This window comes from Nelumbo nucifera, chromosome 1 (genome assembly GCF_055504915.1).
Source record: "Nelumbo nucifera cultivar China Antique chromosome 1, China Antique-T2T, whole genome shotgun sequence".
In the NCBI taxonomy this organism is placed as follows: Eukaryota; Viridiplantae; Streptophyta; class Magnoliopsida; order Proteales; family Nelumbonaceae; genus Nelumbo; species Nelumbo nucifera.
Window position 1 is genome coordinate 69,612,701 of NC_142649.1, and position 15,758 is coordinate 69,628,458.

Below are 15,758 nucleotides of genomic sequence, written 5' to 3' on the forward strand. Positions count from 1 at the left end.
GAGATAAGGGAAAAGTTTCCCTATCTCTAGGTATAACTTAGCCACCTGGGAAAAGTTGTCAGTACTTGAACATGACAAAATTGCCCCTTTAATAATAGTTTTTTATGGTTAAAACAGTCGTTATCTTATTTATTTGAAAAAAAAACATGAATAAATGCACTTATCCGGATAAGTATTTCCTGAGAATAAGGATGTTAATTGGTTGAGTTTGGCTTTGGGATGACTCGTCCCGCCGGGTCATGATACCTTGCATATATACCAAGTACTCTTGTAATTTTTTGACTTCAAACTTTATAGGCTTGAAATTTATAATTTATTTATATGTTGATTTTGATATTTTTATTTTTTAAATGAAGAAAATAATATCTTAAAATTTATAAAACTATTTCCTAACTTAAATTAATATATTTTAGGCCTTCAAAATATGTTAAAAAATACATTTGAAATTATATGGGTCAAAATCAGGTTAATCCCTACAGGGTCAAGTGTCATGTATTTTAGGCTGAATCGGGTCAGATTCGGGTTGGGTTAGGGGTGAGATAGACTCATACAAAATTCAACCCATTGACATCTCTAAATATATTTATCGGAATAAATGCATTTACCTTAACGAAAAGCAAATGTAGCATTAATTATTAATTCTTAATTCTCACACATTAAGCATTACTAGGAACCCAACAAAAAATAAGCTAAAACGAGTATAAATTTTCCGAATCATATATTTTCCCACAAAATTAACAAAGACTAATTAAAGAAGGAAATGTACCGTAGGCAGGAAATACGTGGTGGTGAGGATGCAGTAAGGTGGCAGCAGCGCATAGCACAACTCCGGAAGGGCGCGAAGCGGCCATATGATTACGCTCAGATACACCAAGCACTGTCGAATCAGAAGCTTCCCCTTGATAACGCCCAGAATGGGATTGTAGTTGCTAACGAGAATCTCGAGAAGGCCGGTGGCCCATCTCTTTTGTTGGGTCAGTATTGCGGGCCCACCCGAGGGTGTATCGCCTAGGAATGCAGGTGGGTCGGGCGTACAATAACCCGATCTCCAACCTTTTGAATGGATTCTCAGTCCGGTGAGGACGTCTTCAGTTGCCGACCCGTAGACCCAACCAACCTGAAACACAAAAACGGTGAAAAGGATTTTATGATTAGATTTTTTTTTTTTTTTTCAATTCCAAAGGGTACGTGGCGTACTGGCGTGTTCACTATAAATCACAATTCACTGAGAAAGTTGAATTGTTCTGCGACTGGGGTCGCAGCTGGTAATGTTTTCTCATTAACGCTTATATCAAGATGATGAAGTTGCTCACCCTTTCACCCCACGAGGTGTTGTACTCGTACACACAACTTGCTACTTCATTTGCTGCTTCTTCGGTGCTGGATAGATCTGCAGGTTGGCAGTCCGTCTTGTCTTTGATTCCAGACAATATCTGAGGTACCGATTTCATGAAATGGACTGAATTTCCAAATGTGGTCTCCATTGCTTCATCAAGTGATTTCCCGGGTTAAGCTTATATATATAAAATGAAGGTTGGAGAGCGCATTTTCTAATTTCTACCATTTACTAGACAAAGTTCATTACCTCCTTGGATTGTTGCTTCATCCGGTGATAGACCATATATAACTTTTCTTCTATGAAAGCATCCTGTCCCACCATAAAAGGGTCCCTGGATTCCTACTATTCCAGGCATAATAAACTGAGACAAACATAGAAATTTTAATTGAAGCTATCACCACCAGAAATAAAATAGCGATGAAATCATGAGAGAGGAGATGTAAAATTGGATATGTAAATTTCAATTTACAAACATTTTCTGTGCCTTTAATCAGGTAAGGCTGAAATTCACTTACTTTCCAGAAGACTATGAATTGATTATTCCCAAATGGATCATCCTTTAAGCTTCTGTAGAATATCTGAGGGAACTGAACAAACCCACTTTCTTTCTCTTGCTCAAAACCAAGCAGTAGGCACATTGCATGAAGAATAGTCTGGGGGTTGTTCACAAACATGTCGCAGTCGACATTGAGAATAAAAGGGGAGTTTGTCATAACTCCTGATACTCTGGTCTGCATGTTCATACAAATTAAGAAAATTAATATAAAAAAAAAAAGAAACATTAATTAATAAGGAAATGGATTTCAAGAGAAATCTTGTTTCCTACATGCCAGCAAACACAAGAAGGAAAAATATTTTCTCCATAGAAACAAACTTCTACAATATGGATTTGTTAATTTTCTGCCCATCCAATTAAACTGAGTGATTAAGCTTTCCCGGGTCTGAATTCTGATACTGGGTATTTATTTGTTCTTTTAACTTTTTGTTTCAAATTCAAGGTGTATGACTTCATCTCCAATTGAGAAACAAAAATAAATCCTCTGAGTTTATTATAATCGAAAGCGAGATTTCATTAAAAAGCTTCGATCGACTATACTATTTTGGCTTCTGAACTTGCAGGTCAAACTCTACTTATTTCATACCAAGACATTCATGGCTCCTGCTTTGAAATGATGAGGGTGCACCGGCCGCTTCTCTCTGGACACGTAAATGAGATGCGGCAGCCCATCCGGAAGATTTTCCTTGTTCTCCCATATCACCTAGAAAAGATAAAGCAAGTTAATTAATTAAGAGCAGCCACCCATCGAACATTGATAGCACAAAATTTGATTCGATCATCTGAGAACTGGGTTTGAGTTACCTTCACTATACTCGGATGGTTCTTAGGGTCTATTTTTGAGAAAGCTGCAAAATCTCCCGTTAGATCTCCTGCAATATAATTCTTCTGAACCGCCTCTTCTATTCTTCGTCGCAGTTGTTTGTATTCATTCTGCGCAGATGAAGAGAAACACATATTGTATTAATTTTTTGTTCTTTCTTTTATTTTTCAGCAGATTAATTTACTAGGTATATACCTTCATCGTCTTCCATTCATCTCGAAAATCCGGTGAGAGATCCAATGATTCATCGATCTCAGTGGAGAAATAAACAAAAGGGGCTCGAACTCGAATACTGTACTTCTTACAGAAAGGAACCCAAAGTTTGGCAAACTTGGAGGCTTCGACAAGAGAATAGAAGGTGAGAAGAGAAGCGCCATCGTCGGACACATAGCAGGCAAGCTTGTGAGCGGGGTAATCAACTGCTAACAAGGAGAGCACAGTGTTTACAGTGATGATAGGCGGTTCGAGTAATGGGTCTGCTGTTGTCACAAACATGTCCACCGAGGGAACCTCGCCAACCCTATATGCAACCAAAAAAAACATGAGATTTTGTTTTTCAAATTAATTAGAGCGTAGCTTGGTTGGTATATATATATATATGTATAATATACCTTTGTAAGAGGCGCTCAGGATATGTTCTGTATTCAACAGGATTCCAATTGGAGTTGATGGTGAGGACCCAGCAGAGAGTGAACCATGACTCGCAGAGGAAGGCAAGGAGCCAAGCGACTCCATGGTTGCTGAGCGTTAGGAAACGATAGGAGAGGAGTGAGAGAAAAAGGAAGAAGATTATGATATCTGTGGCTCTCTGTAAAATGTTGTTACGAGGAATTCTCTCTTGGAGGGGAAGGGAGATAAGGTTGGCCATGATGACAGTCTTTTGATCCTTTCTGCCGACATATTTACTTCAATTTTGGAGAAAATTTTGCTTCCTGCAAACTCTGGGCAGTTGGGAATTTCCTGCCCACTTCTCTTCGTATAACACATGGCTTACGTGAATCTTTTACTAAAAAATTAGTAAAGGGAAAAACATACTAATTAACAAAATCAATAGGTTTCTGAAACAAAATAAGTGAGCCGTACAAGAAATTAATTCTGGCTTATCAAGCTGCCCCATTTTAACCCCACATATGGTCAAAGAAAGTCATCAACATTAATTTTACTTATTCCAAACTTAAAGCCTTCCTGAATTTTGAAATTGATTTCTGCATTTTTCGGGTCCTTTTTAATATCATTAAAGGGAACATCATAACTCAAGGCCCTTTGCCCCATTGCCTCATCAGTACTCTTCTTACAAGAGAATTTTTCTAAAGAAAACCAACGAAACAAATTACCATTCTTGCCTTTTTAAACCTAATGCACTGTTTTTTAATTCATATTAACACTAGGTTATGGCAGTTGAGCTCCAAAAGTGTACTTGAGTCAAGGATATACCAAATTAAGCACCTACTGTCATCGTTAAACAAAAAGAAACGATTATCTTCACCTTTCAATAAAAAGTATTCGAAAGTTTCAGGTCCTATACACTTGATAATTTGATCAACTTTAGACTTTGAACAGTTCTGCTGTATTATTAAACCAAATCTTAGGCTGGCATTCTTTTATTCACTTTTATTTGTCGATCTCTGCAAACTATCCGATTTCTAATTCTTTACTTTGCTTTCTTTTCTGTATAGTTTTAGTTGAGGTCCCATTTCCACCTTTATTTACTATGAATTTTCTATAATAGCCCAATAAATCACAACTCCACAACACAAGTTGCCAATAGCAACCAAGACCCAAAGGCAAAGGAAGAACAGAGTTGGGGCTCCAAGCTCTCCTGGTAAACAGCACAAAATGGCTCCACCCCAACACGTTTTCTTCCAACATTGACTCTCTCTGTCAATTTCGTTTAGTTCTCATTCTTTTTCATTCTTATTTAAGATGAAATTCTAAAATGAACAACAATGGGTAAAAATGGGTTGAATGAGAAAATATTGCTATGAATCAAACACTTTTTTCTTAAGAATGAGTTCTTTTCAGACTGACAAGTGTCCTATGTTGCTTATTTCCATTCTTAAAAAAAAAAAAAAAAAAAAAAAAAAAAAAAAAAAAAACAAAACAAAACAAAACAAAACAAAAGGATGTCAGAGGTATTCATAAACGATCAGCCAAGGTCTCCAAAATTGTTGTCATAAATGTTTAACGATGGATGGCCGGTAGTCAATTTTTATCAGTTGGCATAGATGTTTTGAAAAAGTACTTTCATAAAAGTGCTTAGTACTTTTGTAAAAGTACTACCAGAAAAGTGTTTTTATAAAAGTGCTTTAGTAAAAGTAGTTTACTTTTGCAAAAGTATTTTCTATAAATTTACTTTTATAAAAGTGCTTCCATGTAAAAGTGCTTTTATAAAAGTACTTTCATAAAATGTGCTTTTATGTAAAAGTACTTTTATCAAAGTGCTTTCGTAAAAATATTTTACTTTTGCAAAAGTAAACATCTATGAAAGTAGTTTTGTAGGCAGAGTTTCCTCAAAGAATGAAAATGAGTAAAATGGAACATAATTAATTTTCATGTTGTAGGCTACTAAATTTTTGTGCTATGGCACTAATTTTTCATTATAAAAAGAATGTGGTCAATGGCAAGAATTTTGTAACCAAACACTCTAATGCTATTCATTCTTGCCTAAAGTGAGCAAGAATTAAAAAAATGAGGCATAGAGTAGTGAACCAAATATGGCCTAAAGCTCCCACCCTTTCTGGACTACCTAGACCTAGCCTTGGCCCTACATGCTTGAAACCCTAAAAAGAGGGAATCCAAGGGTCATCTCAAATGCTTAGAGCAAAACCCTCATTCATAGCCCTGCATGCCCTTTTCTAAGGATCCTTTTCCATTCAAGAAGACTTCTCCACCCGAAAGAGTCCAAAGGTTTTACAGCTAAGGTTGTGTTTGGCTACAGTGCAATTTTATTTGCACTGATACAAATGTATGGGAGTGCAAATGAAAAAAATGCAAACTCTCATTTAATTTTGTTTTTAGTTTTACTTTATTCTACTTCATGTCTTAATTTACTTCATTTATAATGCAATCAAAGAAAATAAGATAAAATTTGAAATAAAAATAGTCAGAATTTACACTCAAATCATTTGCACCGTCACAGCTTTGCATCAGTGCAAATTTATTTGCATTGCAACCAAACACATCCTAAGGTCCAAAAAGTTTTCCTTTTTACATACAAAATATTCAAAACTCTTGCCCAGAGAGAGTTTGGATTAGAGAGGAAATGCCAAGCAAGCTTTGCAAGCAAAACAACATTAAATAGATGAGGATCTCTAAAGACTAGCCCACCATCCAGCTTATTTCTATTTAATTTTCCGCAGCTGACCCAGTTAATTTTCCTATTCCCATTAGCTTCTTCCCACCAAAATCTTCTTTGAATTCTAACAAGGTATTGACAAAGGGAATTTGGATTAAGGAAGCACAACATAGCATACTTGGAGATGGTTGTCACCATAGATTTTATTAGAACTTCTTTAAAATAATGTCTAATGACAGCCCTATAATAGCTTAACTAGCATGGACCCGTGTGGTGCACAGAATTTGTTAAGCAAAACCTAAATAATAGAAATGGTCATTTACTAAAACATCCCTATAGTTTCATGGATTTACTAAAATTTACCCTATAGTTTGTATTTTACTAAAACACCGCTTATATGCATTTAATCAATCTTCCATTAATCACAGTGGAAAATGACAATGTCGATCCTAATATTCATTTAAATAAATTTTATCAAAAGAAAATAAAAATATAAATACCATTTTTCCCCTAATAAAAATAAAAATACCATTTTTGGTCAATTTTGTTTTCTGTACAAAAAAGTGATAAGGGTATTTTTGGAATAAAAAATCATGACCCTAATGGCAGAACAACCACTCCTTAATGAAATGTTGATTAAGTAAATAAGTTGTAAAATATATGATATGTTTTATTAAAATGAAAATTATAAGGTAGGTTTAAGTAAATATGTAAAACCCTAAGGTTTGTTCTACTAAATGGCCCAAATAGAAACACATAAGAGTATACATCTATTTTATATTTTCAAATTTTTAAATAATTAATAATTATTCATATTTTACATACTACCTTTAATAATTTTTTTATAATACAAAAATAACAATAATTAATTTTAGTTAGATTTATTCATTAAATTGATGAAATCGACCAATCCAATCAATTTGACCTGACCATATTAGATCAGTTTCGCTTTGTCCATTTGTAAATCGACCAAAATCAGATGGCTTGACCATTGGTATATATTAATATTTTATATTTTAAATATAATTTTTAATATGGAAAAGTGGGAAATTTCCCATATTTCTTAGTCTAAAATGTTTTATATCATAAATTTATTTTTTAACAAATGCACTATAACTTTTAAAATTTAAATTTAATTTTCAAGTTTAAATCTTTTGAACCAACTGACCAAACCAAAAAATTAACCCAAACTGATGCAGCGCAATCCAGGCACTCCTATCTGGTGAACGCTTGGCTCCTAACTGGCTACGGACGGTACCAGAGAAGAGGAAGGTGAAGGATTCCCGAGGAGCTCGGCCGGTGGGAATACTCCGATGCTTAAGTTAGAACACTCGAGAGAGCGGTAAAGGATACAAAGAGAGCTAAGAGTGCAGATAGCGCTAGATCAGTAAAATTCAAGATTAATTCAAGATCAATTCAAGGTACCTTTGCCCGTTCGACACTGGGGCCTTTAAATACAAATGTTCTTGTCAAATCGGGCGTAACCGCCATTGGCCCTCTGTCGCAGTCGTTATTTGTCAGTGCTGCGCAGGTAACTGTTGCAGAGTACTGCCCAATCGGATGACAGACACGACCCAGAAAGGACAGACACGCCACCACCTGTCGAGAGACGTGGATGCAGCCTGCTAGGTTGGCAGGGATTGCGTCGTCAGTCAAGAGACGTGACGTAGTCTGACGGGTATAGTCTCGTCAAATAAGAAGCTTCCTGAGAACGCCGCGTCACTTAACAGCGAGCTGCTTTGTAGCGAACTGCCTTGTAGCAAGCTCTTGGATGTATCCCGAGGTGATTTCGCCTGAGGTTGCCTTTGGGGTAGTCTTCTTGCCTCAGTATTGGAGCGAGCTAATTCTCTCAGCTCGCGAGCTGGGATAGACTTGGCTTGGAGTATTCCCTTTCCACATATCGGAGTCCTCGAGCTCGCGCTGTAGCGAGCTCATTCCGTGGCGAGCTGTAATGTAGCGAGCTGTCCTGCGAGGACTTTAATGAGCTCGTCACTTAGTCGTAGCCAGGCTGTCATGCTGAGTTGTTGCTTTCGTTGAGTCACGTTCACGTGTCACCTTCTTAGGAGGTCGGGTCAAATCATCCTCCATCAATTGCCCCCCACTCCTCGGGCTAAGGATTTTACTTTAGCGCGAGGTGTTCATGGAGTGTAACAGGTGGATTTGACCCAAAATTCAAATTTGATTGACTGTTGCATTAAATACACACGCGTATGTCAGGCGATTTCTGGACTTTTCGAATGCCAAAAAATGCGTCAAAATGGCTCTCAGTTCTGGAAGACATGCAGCCGGCATTACCTTAATCATGGAAGATGTGCAGCCAGTCACATTCCGGTTTCAGAAGACGTGCGGTCAGCTTGACTGCGAACCGTCATATTTGTTGTTATCTGAGTCTCGATTTTGTGGGCACAGTGGCTACAAATAGAAGGGCCCCATGCCTCATTTCCTTCACGCCAACTTGCCTTACCTTCGGATTCTGAGGTTGTGCCTTCACCTAGCTGCTCGAGCTCTTCTCCTATCCACACCGTCTTTTTGGTTCAACTTTTTCCCAATGAGTCTTATCACTTTGTCAGCATGTCTGGGTATCCGTACAACATCTTTCCCCAGGGCGGTAACCGAGATGATGCCCCTTCGAGCTCAGGGAGAGCTTGGGGGCAAGCTCCAGAGGCTCAGGAGGCCTCCGGCGAGACGGCTTCCACCTCCCGGGGCAGGGAGCCGAATAGCTTTGGTCCTTCCTCCATGTCGATGGAGAGACTTAGGACCTTGGTCCTTCAATTCAACCTTCCCAGAAACCTCATCTATAGTCTCCCATCCGGTGACTATCCTTGGGAACACGGTCACGATGAGATCATGATCTTCCAGGAACAGCTCATCGCTGGCCTCCGTCTTCCTCTACATCCTTTGATAGTGGAGTTATTAAACCATTTTAACATTACCATAGACCAACTTCACCCCAATTCAATCCGAAATGTAGTTGGGATAATTTCTTTATTTTATGAATACTGTCTTCCTCTTGACCTCGACATCTTCTCCATCATCCTTTTCATCAAGAATGCTTCCCCCGGAGCGCCTCCAGAAAGGCATTCCTATTAGTTTTCTCCCCGTCCCTGCTTCAAGCTCTTACAGGAGCTACCAAACAGGATCCCAGTTTGGAAGTGGGATTATTTTGTAGTTCGCAACCCCGAAGGGTGGCCCTTCCCAACCCATTGGAGGGCCTTTCCAGGATTCAGGGGCTGACTTGGATCCAAAAGTTTGGGAAACGCTACAATCCTGGGCAGCGGTTGGCTTCCATTGGTCGGACTACTTGACCGAGGACAAGCTCGCGTAAGCCGGCCTGAGCCCCGGTAGGTTGCCTTTTAGGTCGTGCAATGCCTTTTATTTTTTTTTTTTTGGATGGACTAATGCCTTGTGATTTTTGGCAGCCAACATGTCTGGTGTAGATGTGCGTCATCTTCTGTCGAGCAACCAGAAGCGTAGTGCGAAGAGGTCGCGCCCTGGCCGAGCTTCCACTTCCGGGAGCGCTGAGTTCGAGGCTGCTGATCCAGCCTTCGTTCCACCACTGCTTGAGGTCCCACCGATCCCATTCGAGGGAGTAGCCATGGAAGGTAGCGCAAAAGAGCACAAGGTCCCGGCGCAAGGGCAGTTCCCTCCGTCTGAGCAGTTCCACCCCTTCGCTTTCCTACGGTTCCCTACCAGAGAGTGGGAAAGCATCACCGACTTCACCGTGGCTTCACGAAGGAGCCGGAAGGCGGTCTCCCACGAGGAGGTCGCCAGCTGGGGAGGGATGGACCCCAAGCAGGTCGTCAGGCTAGCCTTCACTCACTACATGGTGGTAAGTGGCTGCTTTTTTCTTCTTTTCCTTTCTTCTCCTTTTTTCTTTTTTGACCTCGGCCTTTTGTTGGCAGGTGAACTCCACCATCCATGCCATGGCCCTCCAGACCAACATTCACTCCGACGACGCTCTTACTCAGAGGTCAACCGTGTAGAAGCTCCAGGGCGAGCTCGACCGGGCCCGAGGTGAAGTCCTTTAGGCTCAAAAGGGGAGTGAGGCTCAGGAACTGCTCGTTCGGGACGAGGAGGCACAGATCGCCCGGCTATCTGAGGAGAGTGCTCGCTACCGGGAGGAGTCGTCGAGGGTGGTAACGGAGAGGGAGCTTCTTCGCCAACAGGTCTAGGACTTGGAGTCCATGCTTCAGAATCGGACTTGGAACTTCGATGCCATGGTGGAGGCTGAGCGAGCTAAGGCGGTGTGGGACTTCAAGGACTCCCAGGAGTACCACGACCTCCCGGTGGAGTATGGCTCGAGCTCCTACCGTTCTGGATTCAAACTCTGTCACTGGTTGGTCCGGAAGAAGTTCTCCAGGCTCAACCTTGAGGGCATAACAATGAAGGGCCTGGATCCACAGACGGCAGACATGGCAGAGGAGGAGGAGCCTGACTCTCCGGAGGATGATGAGGACGTGGAGGCGGCGGATCATTGAAGCTGGTTGCTCTTGTTTTTCTTTCTTCTGAATGAATTTCTGAAGTGGTTGTTCCTGGTTGTTTGGACCCGGTTGTAAACATCTCTTTTTTTTAAGAGTTAGTAATGAAATGTTTTGTCTTTTTCTGCTAAGTATTGTGTGCTCTTTACTTTCTGCCAAAGCGACTTTATCACTCGAGCTATTAGATCTACATACACGAAGCAGGATCTTTCGGTAGTTGCTACCCCGAGCTGTCCTTCCGTACTTGGGGAAGTTTTATGGTACACCCGAAGTGTTTATCATATATGCCTGAACTATTCCTTATTGGGTTCAACTAGTATACCGATGCAAATTACACACCATAGGGTCCACACCCGAGCTAAATGTGCCTTCGGTATTCATAACTAGCCTTTTGCCGATGAAACAGTTAAGTCTTACACAGTGCTGAGGTCTTAGTTAGCTTGGCGTTTTAGCCCTTAGGCTGAGGGAGTGACTTATAGTCCACTCTTGGAGTTCGCCAATGCCATGGAGGCGACTGGGTCTTATCGCGCCGAGGTCTACGTTAGCTCGGCATTTTGGCCCTTAGGCTCTGGGAGTGACTCGTGGTCTACTCTTAGAGTTCACCCATGCCATAGAGGCGACTGGGTCTTATCGTGCCAAGGTCTTCGTTAGCTCGGCATTTTGGCCCTTAGGCTCTGGGAGTGACTCATGGTATACTTAGTAGTTTATAGGTAATATTGCCTTAAGTTGACAATATTCCATGCCCAAGGTACTTGTTTCCCTTCTAAGGTTTCGAGCTCATATGTTCCTTCCCCGAGCACTCGCTTTACTCGATAGGGTCCTTCCCAATTTGGCCCGAGCTTACCAACACCAGGCTTAGGCACCATAACTTTACGAAGGACCAGGTCGCCGACGCGGAGGTTCCGCTTCTTGACCCTAGCGTTATAGTACCGAGCTACTCTCTGTTGGTAGGCCGCAGTCCTAATATATGTGAGGTCCCGTACTTCGTCAAGTAGGTCGAGATTGGTGCATAGCTCGTCTTCATTTTCCTTGTCATCATACGCTTCTAGTCGTAGCGAGGGAACCTCGATCTCGGCTGGGATGACTGCTTTAGTACCGTAGGTGAGGTTGAAGGGAGTCTCGCCTGTAGTGGTCTTCACTGTGGTCCAATAAGCCCATAGAACACTGGGTAGCTCGTCTGCCCATAGTCCTTCAGCTCGGTCCAGGCGTGCCTTCAGTCCACGGAGGATAGCTCTATTCGTGACTTCTACTTGACCATTTGCTTGAGGGCGTCGGCCTCAGCGTTCTCCGATCTCGGGATTTGCTTGATGAAGTGTGACTGGAAGTTGAGCAGGGCCTCTCTTACTTTGGCTAAGTAGGCGATCATAGTTGGTTCGCAAGCTTCGTATTCGCCTGTGACTTGGTTGACCACGAGCTGGGAATCGCTGTAGATGACGATATGCTTGGGTTTCATTTCCTTGGCTAGAGCTAACCCGGCTATTAATGCCTCATACTCCGCTTCATTGTTGGATGTCGTGAACTCAAAGTGTAGTGCATACTCCAGTTTTGTGCCACTTGGGTCGTACAGAACGACTCCGTCTCCGCTGCCCTGCTAGTTTGACGAGCCATATATATGAAGGATCCAGGGCTCCTCATCCTAGTTCACGCTTGGCCTAACTAGGAGAGATGCCGCACTGGTTACTACCTCACGGTGCTCAAGCTCAACCGGCCAGGGAGCTTCGGGTTCGCCCGAGCTAGTGGCCTCGTGCTCGACCGGCCTGGGGACTTCGGAGTTGAAAGTGCATTCCGCGACGAAGTTTTCCAAGGCTTGGGCCTTGATAGCAGTTCGCAGCTTGTATTGGAGATTGTACTTGCTGAGCACAACGGCCCACTTCGTCAGTCTACCGGAGACCTCGGGCTTGAGTAGAACTTGCCTCAAAGGTTTGTTGGTGAGGACGATGACAGTGTGAGCTTGGAAGTACGGACGAAGCTTCCGAGCTACAATAACTAGTGCATAGGCCAACTTTTCTATCTCCGGATATCTCGTCTCTGCTCCCTGCAATACTTTACTAACATAGTAGATAGGTCGCTGGACCCGATCTACCTCTTTTATCAGTACCGAGCTAACCACCTCGTCACTTGCCGAGAGGTACAGCTCTAAAACATCACCCTCCTCGGGCCGGGTTAAGACCGGTATACTAGCGAGGTACTTTTTGAGCCCGTCGAACGCGAGCTGGCACTCTTCGGTCCATTCAAAACCTTTGCTTTTGATTGCCTTAAAGAAAGGTAGGCATCGGTCTATCGACTTGGACATGAAGCGGCTCAGAGTAGCTATTCGGTCATTCAGCCTCTGAATCTCCTTCAGTTTCCGGGGTGGTCTCATGTCTAGGATGGCCTTTATTTTATCCGGTTGGCCTCAATGCCGCGCCGATTAACGATGTACCCCAGGAATTTACCCGAGGTGACACTGAATACACACTTATTGGGGTTCAATTTCATGTTAAATTTACGCAAAATTTCAAAAACTGAATGCAAATCTTGTATTAAATCATGTGAAAATTGGGTTTTGACGACCATGTCGTCTACATAGCATTCATTTTTATGTCAATCAATGGCTCAAATAATTTATTTACAAGTCTCTGAAAGGTTGCCCTAGCATTTTCAACCCAAAGGGCATGACCTTGTAAAAGTATAGGCCAATCGGTTATGAAGGCAGTCTTTTCTTCATCAGCTAGGTCCATCTTGATCTGGTTGTAGCCCGAATAGGCGTCTAGGAAGCTTAACAACTCATGCCTTGAGGTCGTGTCCACCAGATGGTCGATCCTGGGGAGTGGGAAGCAGTCCTTTGGGAAAACTCGATTCAGGTCGGGGTAGTTGACGCACATGTGTCATTTACTGTTAGCCTTTTTTACCAGAACGGGGTTGGCCACCCAACTCGGGTAATGGACTTCCCTAATAAAGTCAACTGCGAGGAGCTTCCCAACCTCCTCGTCGATTGCCCTCCATCGCTTCGGGGCTAAGTTGCGTTTCTTCTATCTAACAGGCCTAACTACAGGATCAGTATTAAGCTTGTGAGTTATGATGTTAGGGTCTATGTCGGGCATCTTTGCCGCGGACCATGCAAAAACATCTAAATTTTCAAGTAGGAAGCATACCAGTTGAGATCGCAAGGGCTCTTCAATAGAAGCGCCGATCTGAAGTGTCCGAGATGGGTCCTCCGTCGATGCCGGGATGGAGACAGTCTCTTCCATGGGTGCAGCTTACTCCTCACACTGCTCCGTAGGTCGCTCCAGCTCGAGGTCGTCGGTCACCTTGGCTTTCCCTTTGAGGGCGGCGATGTAGCACTTGCGAGACTCAAGCTGGTCACCTCGCGCTATCCCGATTCCGAAGTCCGTGGGGAACTTCATTGCCAAGTAGTAAGTGGAGACCACTGCAAGTAGGGCATGGGTGATCGGCTGACCTACTATGGCATTGTATGGGGAGGGGGTTGTGACCACTAAGAAGTCGTGGTTGAGCCTCACAATGCTAGGCCAGGTGCCAACTTCCACAAGTACTGTAATCCTTCCCAGGGGCCTGACTTCCTCTCTGCTAAAGTCTACTAGGGGAGTGTTCGCGGGCTTCAGGTCGCTTTCTTGGAGCTAGAGCTGGTCGAATGCTGCTTTGAAGAGGATATCTGCTGAGCTGCCGGAGTCGACGAGGAAACGCCTGACTTCAAAGTCATTAATCTTTAGCTTTATGATGAGCGCGTCATCATGGGGGTAGTGGACCCCGCGTGCATCGTCCTCTGTGAAGAAGATCGGATCTTCCGTCCTTGGCCACTTCGGTGGGTTCTGTTCTTCCCTGGCGGCCTCGCGAGCTGATGTTCGAGCTATAGTTGTGGTATAGCCCGCGACAATCGAACCTCCGACGATCACGTGGATGGTCCCCCGAATTGGTCTCTCTTCCGGGGGCTGCCTCTGCGGTTGCTCTGACTGCCTACTAGATTCGGGAGCATCTCTATTCTGCTCCCCCTGCCGACCTGCTTTATTATTATTATTTTGTACAAAATTTTTCAAGTATTCGTGACGGATGAGCTCCTCTATCTCGTCGCGGAGGTTTTTACAATTTTTGGTGCTATGATCGTGGTCTTTATGGAAACTACAATACAAATTTTTATTTCTTACACTAGGATCTGCCTTTAGCCGAGGTGGCCACTTCACATACGGGGCGTCCTTGATTTCCATAAGGATCTCGGCCCGCTTCGCGTTCAGGGGCATGTAGTCCGTTCTTTCGGCTGTTGGAGCTCGGAAAGGCTGACTCGGCCTTGCCCCCCTGAGCTAGGTCTTTTTTCTTCTTACCGTCCCCTTAAATCGAGGACTCGCCTTCCCTTTTTCTCTTCTCAGGCGCACTTGCGTTCTTCTGGTTGATTCCCTCCTCTATGCCTATAAATTGATCTACGAGCTTGAGGAACTCGGTCACAATTTTAGGCTAATTAACAACCACAAGCCACTTGAATTCTTTATGGGTAATGCCTCGCTTGGCCGCGGTGAGACGAACTGCGGGGTCCAAATCGGGTATTTGCAAACAAGCGTCATTGAACCACTTGATATAGCTCCGAATGGACTCCCCTTCCTTCTGGACTATGCCAAGGAGGCTTTCTTGAGTTCTTGGGCACCTCTTGCTGGTGACAAAATGGGAGGTGAAGACTTGCACGAACTGCGCCCAGCTTCTTATCGATCTGGGCGCAAGGTTTTGGTACCATGTGCGGGCCACCCCTTTGAAGGTGGTGGAGAACGCCACGCACATACAGGATTCACTGGCCCTTGCCAAGTGCATCTGGGATTGGATGGCATCAACATGGTCATTCGGATCGAAGGATCCGTCATATTTATCCAAGGGAGGAAGATTGAAGTCCTTTGGCATAGGGACCGCAAGAAGTTCTGACAATAGAGGGGAAGGAACTGAAAGGAGAGGAGTAGCTTTGACTTCATCTGAGCTTACTTCCTCCTTACCCTTGAGCTCAGGTAGGACGCGGGTAGCAGTTCAGAGAGCTCGTTGGCACCTCCACTGTTGCTTCGTCGGCTCGGTGTTGGTGTTGTTGGCTTCAGTATTACCAAGCTCGAGGGGTTCGGACTGCTGATGATAGTTGTGAACCGAAGAGCCCTGCCTGTAATCTGCGGCTAAGACCTCAAACTGGTTTTCTACGAGCGGGAGCTCGAACTGAGAGTGCTAAGGCGATGCAGGCCTGACCGGCTGGGAGGCCCCCGACCTGCCTGTAGGCTGCGAGACGGGGGTGACCGGTCTCTCCT

General features: G+C 43.4%; 1 pseudogene across 1 annotated transcript in view; it reads right to left on the reverse strand.

Moving 5' to 3' along the window:
- Positions 1–3,626, reverse strand: part of LOC104594397 (cellulose synthase-like protein H1) — a 34,196-nt pseudogene extending 30,570 nt beyond the window's left edge. Inside the window, exons 1-8 of the transcript XR_016080744.1 lie at positions 3,330–3,626; positions 2,914–3,238; positions 2,700–2,828; positions 2,482–2,598; positions 1,855–2,070; positions 1,586–1,700; positions 1,314–1,486; positions 767–1,117 (exon numbers count right to left, since the gene is read on the reverse strand). The product of XR_016080744.1 is annotated as a cellulose synthase-like protein H1 (transcript). The remainder of the gene's footprint in view (positions 1–766; positions 1,118–1,313; positions 1,487–1,585; positions 1,701–1,854; positions 2,071–2,481; positions 2,599–2,699; positions 2,829–2,913; positions 3,239–3,329) is intronic.
- Positions 3,627–15,758: the final 12,132 nt, after the last annotated feature.